The sequence below is a fragment of the Euphorbia lathyris genome, chromosome 10 (assembly GCF_963576675.1).
Source record: "Euphorbia lathyris chromosome 10, ddEupLath1.1, whole genome shotgun sequence".
Classification (NCBI taxonomy): domain Eukaryota; kingdom Viridiplantae; phylum Streptophyta; class Magnoliopsida; order Malpighiales; family Euphorbiaceae; genus Euphorbia; species Euphorbia lathyris.
Window position 1 is genome coordinate 28,064,103 of NC_088919.1, and position 11,515 is coordinate 28,075,617.

Consider the following 11,515-nt stretch of genomic DNA (forward strand, 5'->3'; position numbering starts at 1 on the left):
ATGCCAAACCTAGAATAAACCACTAGTTTTGGGTCAGTGATCTAAACAAGAAATTGAAAGGTGCTTCATTCTCAACATCTTACAAAAGTGAAACATATTTAAGAATAAATAACAAGAAAGTTGAATAACAAAAACACGCAGACAACTTTTCCTTTTCTTTTTTTCTTTTTTTAGGTCGGACCAAATGTAAATGTTGTAACGCTTGTTCAATTCCAGGATGGTAATGAAGTAACAACTCAGTTGTACATTTGAAATACCATTTCAAAGCTAAAAATGTGCCAGCGAGAATCATACTCTCTAACCATTCATGAAAACCATATATTATTGTGTAGTTCTCCATTCAAAATTCCTCCTATTGCTCGGCTTTGTGTAAATACTCCATTTTTTATCTTGATTTCAGAAAACTTCGCCACTGGTTTGGACATAAGGTTCCAATAATAAGAGAATTTTGCCTCCACTACTTTCATATATCGCATAAGTATTGCACAATGGCTTTGACGGTCAACATAAAGCAAACAATTTTGAAGATGAGCATGTTACAAATTTCATTTCATAATATTCTGGGGCTTATACTCAAAATAGTATAACCAATAAGAATATATAACTGATATACAATAGCAAGAGAGAGATATTTGCTAATTTTGAAACCGTAATCTGATTAAGTGACATGCATGATATATTGGGTGGCAAAAACTTTGAACTAGTAAAGTGAAAAATGATAAGAGTGAATTATAGACAATAGAAAGCCAACAACATTCAAGACTAAGGTTAGCATCCCTCTCTCATTCATATAGGGTTGTACTTTATGAAAGTTACATTATGGAACATTCTGTTCAGTTTCTGGGGATGGGACAATGGCAATAGAAATTTCCTTCCGAAAAAGGGACTAATATTTGATTTTAGTTTACTTAACAGTCAAGTCTAAAGTCTTAAGCTTTGACTATTATGTCTCCTATGATTAGTAGAAAATCATCTTGGAAAAGCCTCAATGATTCCAAACAGAAAAGATACATACATAATTGTTGACCACTAAATCATCAAGTGCCAAAATAGGTCTCCAGAAATAAGAACAAGATTTGGCAGGAAAACAGAAGTAATAATTTATTCTAAACCCACTAACAACATTTATTCTCAACCTAAAATATGAAATTTAAATCAAAAGCAAGGCTGGTAGTTAAGTCCTCATAAATCCAATGCTCACTCAACACCAACGGTCACATTGCAATTAAATCCTCACTCCTTCACTAGCAAAAATGTTTTGGGTTTCCACTATACAAGAAAATAACCAACCAAAATGTCAAAAAACATTCATTTCAGGAAGCTCTTCTGTTGTAAAAACATTTTGAATTAAAACCAAGTGTGTTCTATTTGACAATCAGAGAACAGTGAATGGACATTCTAAGTGGAAAGTGAACTCCGAATGATTATACATCACTGTTTACCAGTGATTCTTAAATGCAAACAAGGGCAAATTTCTAGATATACACATTGATATGCCACACTATAAATGATCAACCGTACCATTTAGTGTAAACTATGGAAATGTTTTAAATGGATATAGTGCTTACCAGCAAATGGAGACAAAGTATTCTGCTTGTTATAGATTTGATGGATTGCATGAAGATACTTGTATAGAGGTTTTATATCATGCAATTCTCTGTGCATCCAGTAAATCCCAAACTCCACAAGAGTAAGATATACTATTAAATATACAATGTAAGCAAACAAACCAGCATCAGATATATTTGCATAACACTTCGTCTAGCCATTTTCGATCATGTACTCTGAAATGGATGGAAGAACACAGTACCAACGTATATTTGCAAGAGCATTGCTTTATTTGAAGGAATAGCTTCTGCAACAAGAATGTTCAAGTGATTAGATCAAAGTATTGTCTTTTTCCCAAGGTAGAAAAAACTACCAATATTTCTACTTAGAGTGTAGACATAATAAAATACTATAACAAAGTCCAAATGCTACCTTAATTACTCCTAATATATGTTTCTTTGTAGTAGTTCTTAAACATGCCATATACTAGTCAAGAATAATAAGAAAAGATAAATAATAACACTTCTCATTTAATTTGGTTCCTTTATACCGATGAATATATGGTCTTAGATGAGTAACTAATATATTGGTTTATTTTTGAATTATTCTGGTTGTTTCTTTAGTAATTAGGTTGGCGAGATAAACTCCTAATCTATGTATTTAATTTAATTTGGTGTAGATTGGAAACAAAGAAACAATCCATGGCATCACATATAAGATATATTAATATTTTGGAATGATAAAAATATAGGTTGTTGTTAAGTTTCTTAATGACATATTAATATTGCAGGGCGAGTTAAACACATTAGTTAATATATTTACACTCAACCACAACTATCACATTTACTTAGTGCTATATTAACTCCATAAATCATAACTTCCATGGGTAATATATGTAAATATATATAAAGGGACGGAAATTGAAAACGTCCAAACCAGTCCCTGGTTTTATAAAAAAAAATCAGAAAAAAAGAACTCAAAAATCCAACACCCCTAAACCCATAATAACACAAACCATATAAAAATTAAAACAAAATCATTTTTACCCCAATCCCTCCATACACGTGTGTGTATATATATATATATGAAACGATAAACATCTAAACCAGTCCCTGGTTTTATTAAAAAACAAAAAATGGAACTAAACTATGTTCTTACAACCACTGGTCTAGAAATAGGACAGAGTTTGGGAGGTGCGGCTCAAATGGAAGGTAATTGAGGTACCAAGGATTTTGAACAAAATTTGTTGTATAATGAAAATGATGTTAACAAATAAACAGGATAGCAAGTTCATATAATAATATTATACTTAGATACTTTGAAAAAGCAGTTGATCTGTTATAGTGGTTCGCATTGATTGGTAGAGAAGATATCAAGAAAAATATATATAGGTATATGGGTGGGTAGTATTATGTTATATGGGTATTTGAGGTGGGTTTTTTTTATCATTCAATAAGGCAGGGACTGTTTTAGGTATTTTGCAATTTAGGGTGTTTATTTAATTATTTGTTTAAAGTAGTTTTTTTAATGGGTTTAAAGGATATGTATATTATATATATAGATATAGGTATTTGGGTATTGTTTAAATTATTTTTGCAAAACTAGGGACTGATTCGGATGTTTTCCATTTTTTTGGCTCATTTATATATATACATACTATGGGTATGGGGGAGTTAATTTTAATTAGTTATAAATTATAAATTATACGCGTATATATATATATATATAAAATATATTTCATTTCCCTATTCTATTATTTATGGTATATGGGTTTTTTTTTTTGGGTAAATAGGATTATATTATATAATTTGGGTATCTTTTGACCCTATTTTCATTATTTTATAGGGTATATAGTTATAATGATTATTATATATATATATATATATATATATATATACTAATTGCTTGAATATATTTATATAGGGTTAGATATTTTAGGAGGAGTCATTTGTGGATATTATATATTTGAGGAAATCCTTTTAGTTGATTAATTACGGGTAGAGAGCTAATCTTAGAGATGGGGAGTTAAACCACAAAAAAGATTTCAATTTGGTTACTTAAATTAAAAGTATTTAGAGGCTTTCGAAATGTAAATAAGAGTTCTCTTTAATTTCTTTTTCCACTCCAAATGATTTTCTAAAATGTCATGTTTTGAAACCTTAATCCGTTCCAACGACGGGTTAAGCGAACCTTGTAATTAAAAACACTTTTCGGCAAATAATAGAGTTTTGAATTGTTTTTTTCATTAAAACGGTTTTGTATAAAAATAAGTGGACTTGTATGCTTAATCATGTTTTTTGTTAAATTTTCTCATTCCACGTTTTCAAGCACTTGAGTCGTTCCAATGACGATTCGAGTGAGAAGCATGTAAAGCAACAGGGTTTTTAAACGTGCCTAAATCGTTCCAACGACGATTAAGGCATGAACCATGTAAATAAACTCGCTTTTGGGGAGAGAGATTAGTTTAGATTTAATGTGTAGCATAAAATATATTTCACATTGTAATTAATCAATTCCTCTACCTCCTTCCTTCTTCTGCGTACTCTAAATTCATGTAAACGGGTGATTCTTTACAAAATTGGCTTTCAATAATATATGCTCAAAACGGCTTTCAAAACGAGAAAGAAAAGGTTTCAAATGAATTTTAAACTTAAAGAAATATGCGATTAGTCCGTTAAAGCCTAAGATGCTAAGTAGGAGGCCGGTGGTTCAGAACCGGGCGATGTCGGGGTGCCTAGTAGCCTTTCTCCGGAAAGGAGCTAGCCTTCTCGACTCATACCCAATTTCCCGAACCTTCACTGGTCTCCCGCAAAGGATCGGTGTTCATTTCCCATTCGTGGGTGGCGACTCTTCCATACTCCGAGCTCCGGTCCTACCGAGCAGCTTGATTCCTTGATTGGTTGCTTTCGGCGCTAATCACAGCATCTGTCGTCAACGGTGTCCACCCCCCGGGTCTTCCGGGCGAGGCTACGGCACCTACAAGTGGCGACTCTGCTAGGGAAGTAGAGAAATTGATTCCGGAAGGCATTTATTACGCAATAACGGGGACGGATCGTAATATTTCTTTTCGTATGCATTCCTGTGCATAATTGCAAACCTTTTGGGTAATTTCCGTGAAACCTCTAGCGAGGGTCCATTCGTCGCTCAAAAGAGGCTAGTGTAAGTTCTCCCTTACAGTAAGGCACCGAAGGGTCCCCATCCATTCATTAGGGGCGAATTCGTGCGTTCCTGTGAGGACCCGCGATAAGCCGTGTCAGCATATAGTAGCCTTAGAAGTTTCCTTAGGATTACCCGTTACCACTTTTGATGTGATAAATGGATCAGTTCGTGTATTCAAATTGCCATGATACGTGTCTAATCCTAAAATGCGTAAAGAAAATGAAAGGATACATTAATATATACTCTTAAACCGATATATAAACTACCCTGAAATATCGAAATGATCTGAGCTAAGACGACTTAAGTCACCTCGTATGAATGAACTTGTGCCGTCCGTTTGGTCACGTCCCGTGTCCCGAAGAATGCATATTTTCAGGAAATACCCGATGATTTAAGCACATATTAGTAAAGATCGGTTTGGTATTAAGGATAGTCATATGCCACGGGTAAAATACAATGTACTTAGATTTATTCGAAATGCTTTGAGGATTTTTGAACATTTTCTTGTTCTTCCTTAGAATTTCTCCCACTCGAATGGAAAGAGCCATTCAATTCTACTTCTTCAAACAAAAGTTAGATTTTGTCTACTTCGCCTAACTTCGGAAATTCATTTTCCAAGAAAACGTTGCGTGAGTCAAAATTCGTAACTCGTTCATCCTTATTTTCACCCACTAAGACTTGGATAAGTGAGGATATCTTATATATATACTCTTTTTACATCTCGGGCCAAGTTTACCAAACTTACTTGAGGTTTCATGAGAAATAATGATAGAACTCCGTGGTTTAAATTCAGTTAAATCAGCTTTACGACCTCTATAACTCATATGGAGTGGATGTTACAGATTTTGAGGGTACTCACTTTAGGACATAAGTTGTTGTGAGCAATCGATCGTCCCAATACAAAATTGGTAGATTTGCTTCAACCATCATTAACCTTACCATATCAAAAAGAGTTTTGTTTCTTATTTCGGCAACACCATTCTGTTGCGGAGTACGTAGGATTAAGAATTGATGTTCAATTCCCTTTTCATCACACAAAACTTGGAATTCATCTGAAAGGTATCCCCGACCTCGATTGGTTCTCTGAGCTTTGATTTTTCTATCTAATTGGTTTTCAACAAGATTCATGAACTTCTTGAAACAGATCAAAGCCTTGGACTTATGAGTAATTAGATATATGTGACCATATCTCATATAGCCATCAATAAAGGTGATGAAATAATAGGTGTCATGCCTAGGCCTCATGTTCATCGACCATATACATCATAATTCATTAATTGTAAAAGATATTTAGCACTATTGGTTTTTTTCCTAAATAGTTTTCCTTTAAAGCATGAATGGCAAGAAGGTAATTATACTTTAGCTAATTTACCTAATAAACCTTTTTTAGTAAGTCGATTCATACGATCTTGTCCAATATGGTTTAGTCAGTTTAGCATGCCATAATAAAATATTCTTATCACATATAAGAGAATAATTAGTATTTAAGGACAATTTACTGCTTCCATTATTTTCCAAATCAATGTCCAAACTAGTTAAACCATCTAAAACAAAACCAGAACCAAAGTATGTATCTTCCAAGCACAATCTTAAACTATTATCCTTAAAATAGAAATTATACCCTAATTTCAGTAAGACAGTAACAAAAATCAAATTTCTTTATATATCAGGAACAAACATGAGATCATGTAGGAGAAGAGTTTGACCACCTCATAGATTCATTCTACATATCTTTATCCCTTAAACTTCAACTATGGAGTTATTTCCTACATTTATCCACCTTGATCCTCTTGGGATCCGTCGAAATTCGACGAAGGTGTCACGTTTATTAGTCATGTGGTCCATGGTACCCGAATCAACAATCCACATAGGACTAAAATCAATCAAAAGAACAATAAGTAATATGTATATTTCACTCATCTTTGAGTTACTAGAATGTACCTTTGAGGCTGTGCAGTCTTTTGCATAATACCCTCTACATTGGCAGTTATAACACTTTACTTTAGTGATGTCTGCCTTTTTTCTATTCTTAGACTTCATGATCCATTTATATTTAGACTTATGAGTCTCTTTGTCTTTACTTTTTCCTTTTCCATAGAAATGTCTTCATTTCTTTCCTTGGGTGTTGGATCTATTTCCAATAGACAGTGAACCATCAAACTTTGCTTCAACATTTATCTTAGATGTTGTTAAATGATCCTCCTCTAGTTGAAGACACTTTCTGACTTCTTCGAAAGTCTTAACAGTTGTAGAGTGAGTTAAGTGCATTTTCATATTCTCCCAGGTGTTAGATAAAGAGCGAATAACAACTTGAAGTTGTTATTCATCTTTCATCTTATGACCCGTTGCACTAAGCCGGTTGATTATCTTAGCTGTCTGAGATGCTTTTTCATAGTATCATTAGGTCATTTCTTATAAGTATCAAACTTAATAGTCAAACACCGGAGCTTTGTCATGGAGATTCCTTTCAAAGCATCCTCCGAAGATTTCCATAGATCATTGACAGTCTGATGTTCACAAAACTGCTTTGTCAGGTCATCATCCATAACACTAAGTATGATGATACAAGCAATGGAACTCTTCCTTTTCCATGCTAGATAAGCATCTTTGTCCCTCTTGTCCTAAGCATTTGCTCTTTTTTCGGGTTCAGCTAAGACTATCTCCAAAGTTAGGACTTCGTGTTCCTCTAGCATATATAGGATCTTAATACTCCATGCAATATAATTATCCGCATTTAATTTGAGTTCTTTATTCAATTTAGAAACAATTGATTTTGATGCAGTTAATATTATAATAACTTGATCTTCATTGTAATTTAATTCCATGAGTCAAAAGGAAGTAATAGCTTTTAATACACAAAAGTTCTCTACGGAACCTATATCTAACTAATGAAGTTTTCATACTAAATTTTCATTCAAAAAAGAGACCTAAGAGGCTCGAATTATCCTTTATTCTCTAATCTTCAGGTTTACTAACATGATATATACATGCATAGAGAAATAAGTTTCATGGATATAACTAACTTGCAACATGTACAAGAAGATTACTAATGTGCTATGTTGTTTTAAGTTCACCATCTTTAGCTAAATCTATTTTTAAATATCATTTAATAAATAATTAATAAAATATTTTATAAATAAATTTACTCAAAACGATAAACTTGATTAAATATTTCTCAAATATTCAACAAACAACATATTAATAATCTTATCCATAAAACCTATAGAAACTATCTGAAAGCTTCTAAACTCAATACTTAAACTAATAAAGTTCGTTTAGAATATCTTCACATATATATTCTTCTGACTGGGATAGTTTTATTAGAGTATGCCATAGTCCCAAGACATTATATCTAGATATTGTTCTTAATTGTAATGCAATAATCTGTTATGTGATGTGCTCATCCAGAACTAACTTAATAGAGTATCGTTGATTAGTGATGTGCTCACGTTTGGCGGGTTGAAGACCAAGGCAAGTCAAATCATGAGGCAATAAGATACTGGCAAGTGAAACCGTGAGGCAATAAGATACTCTTTTAGATATCCTTAGTTTGTTATTATGGGAGCGATAACGAACTAAATACTAGTATATGCGTTGTTTGTGATGGTGTTTCATCGATTGCAGACATTGGATGTCATACCAAGGGCATGTGGGCTTATGAACTGTAAGCTCTAGATGATCCACTATGAGAACACATGGTAAACATGTCATAGGTGGTTCTCATGTAATGCTCATAGATGAGGCCTTAGACCTGGGAGAGGGTTCAAGTGGGAATAAGAGCAATAGAACATTTTTATGTTGATCAAGGAGAAGTTTAGTATGGCTCCGGTATTAGCTTTTCCTGACTTTGAGAAGCTCTTTGAAGTGGAGTGTGATGCAAGTGGGGTTGGTATCCGTGGAGTTCTCATGCAAGAAAAGTGGCCACATACGACAAAGAGTTTTATGTCGTGGTAAGAGCCTTGAAGACGTGGGAGCACTACTTAGTGGGGAAGGAGTTCATGCTTTATACTGACCACCAAGCTTTGAAGTATTTGGGAAGCCAAAAATAACTTCGGAGTTGGATGCATGCTAAGTCATCCATCCGTCTTTGTGGATAAGTTCCCATATAAGCTTATTCACAAAGTCGGGCAACAAAAAAAGGTGGCAGATGCTCTAAGCCAGAGAGTTGCACTTCTCTTAAGACTTTATCTCTTGAAGTGGACTATTTTGAATATGTGACATGCTACCTTTTCGGGATTACATGTGCCTCTACCCATACTGCACACCGTTTGAAAAGACTTGTCGATGGAGTTCATATAGAGATTACCGAGAATATAATATCTTCATTGTAGTTGATCGGTTTTCTAAGATGGCTCATTTCATTCCATACCGGAAGACTAACGATGATCTGGCAATTGCCGAACTCTTGTTCCGGGAGATAGTTAGATTGCATGGGTCCTAAAGAGCATTGTCTTAGATTAGGATACTAAGTTTTAAATCATTTTTGGTATAATTTGTGGGCTCTCTTCAATACGACTTTGAAATTTAGTAATACAGCTCATCCCAAATCGATGGGAAAACTGAGGTGGTCAACTAGTCCTTGGGGAACCTCTTGAGGAGCAAGTGCAAGGACAAACAGAAAATGTGGGACTTGGTTTAGGCACAAGCCGAATTCGCCTACTATTGGGCCGTTCACTCAGGAATGTGGAAGTTGCCTTTTGATATGGTATGTACGAAGACCCCTAACCACACTCTTAATATAATAGGCCTTTCAAAAGGGGATAACGGGAATGTGACCATTCACAAACTTGCCACTAAGTATTAACAAATGCCCTAAGAAGTAAAGAAAACTCTTATGGAGCGGAACAAGAAGTTAAAGGCAAAGGTCGACATGCACCGAATGGACCTTCAATTTGAGGTCGGGGATAAGGTGATGGTGTATTTGAGCTAGGAGCGACTCAAAGCGCACCAAGTAGCAAACTTTGGCCAAGGAAGTATGGCCCTAACAAAGACACCAAGAGAGTAAATGTCAATGCTTATCACGTTGCATTTCCCAATTGGCTCGGTAAGATGTCTTCATCCTTCAACATATGTGATTAACCCCGTACAAGCTGGATGCACATGTCGAGAATGATGAGGGCATCTGCTTGAGCAAAACAAGCTAATGGTGCAGAAGGGCTCACACGACGTGCCATCTTAGCCACACGTCATGTGAGCAGGCTAGATTGAACATGAATTCACAAGGGAAAACCACACAATATGTCAGACCTTCACACGTCGTATGGAAGGCTTACTAGAACTCCTAGAACTTTTGAACAAATTCACACGGTGTGTCACCTGCTTCACATGTCGTGTGAAACATATCAATGACAGTCCATATAATTGCGAGAAGAACTCCCACACATCGAGTTGAAGCCTCAAGCCCATATGATTGGCCCAAAGACTATGCCACACGGTGTGTCAAATAAACCACATGTCGTGTGGCCTAACTTCGTGGCCAATGAGACAAGTATGCCACAAACCTATTTCAGCTTAGTTACTGTTTTACCATTTAGCCTATTTGTTGTTTTTCCATTAGCTTATTTCCTCCTATTTTACCCCTACTATATAACTCAAAGTTGTAACCCTAGCAATGGCTTTGGGATCTTTTCTCATCTAGTTTAGGGAGGTATTTAAGCCACACTTTTTTGTAAGGATGAAGAACTTTTTTTTATCAATCAAACACAAAATTCCTCTTTGGAAGTACGATTTCTAGCTATTTGGCATTAACTCCTACTAGTTTAGCTAGTGAAAAAATCAATTCTTTATTGGTTTGAGATTAAAACCATCATTACTGTCATAAATCTATATAATAGATCCATCATATACATTTCAGCATGGGCTTTCACGGTTCCAAAGGTTTCTTATTCAATGTAATGAAACAAACACTACAGCATAAAAGTTTTATGATCAATGCATCCTTCCAAGGTTGGTGCAATTGTTCGACAAAATCAAGGCTAAAAGTGATACGAGGCTTAAGACGATTGTAATCAATAAATTTCACTTCCATGAAGCTATTATAGCACACACTCAATTACAGTGGTCTCGTGTCCAGCTACTATGCCGTGGTACGATTTCGGTCGAGTGTGACTATTAATGTCACGGGGCCCATCCGAAGGCCTAACCAATGCCCCGTATGGCGCCGAGGTTTCCCCGAGTCTCGGCCAGCCAACACCATCCGAAGGGGTCTATCCCTTTTTAACCGTAGGCATCCCGTCAATTCATATGTCTGCGGTCCGTCTCGGAGGGGTTCATCATGGTTAAACCTCGACATATAGATATCTCGCACTATGGGCCCACCCAAAGTGTCCACCGGGATTCCACCTGAACGGAGACATCCGCCACCCTTCCCGAAGGCCGGATGCCCGACTCTCCTAGTCCCTAGTGGACTAGGGTGGATCACTTAAATCAGTCCCGACAACTGGCCTATGTTACGAACCAACGCAGGCCATGACCGGCGCATAAATTAAATTAACTTTAATCTATGCTAGCCTTAATTCCGAACTAATAGAAATTCCAAAATTTACTAACAGAATATCAAACTCGTCTCAATTACATGAATAAACCTTAAAAGAATCAAATGTGCAAGTCTAAACCTCAATAATCAAAATTCTCCAAAGATAATATAAAGCTAATTTATTAGGCAATCTCCTTCAACATCAATCCAAGGGTTACCTCACGACAGGGACCTTAATCTGAAAAAGAAAGATTCAACGTGGTATGAGATTTTCGTCTATACGAGCGAAAACCTCAGTGAGTAGCAGCTACGGCACACAACAGAAAGGGAACA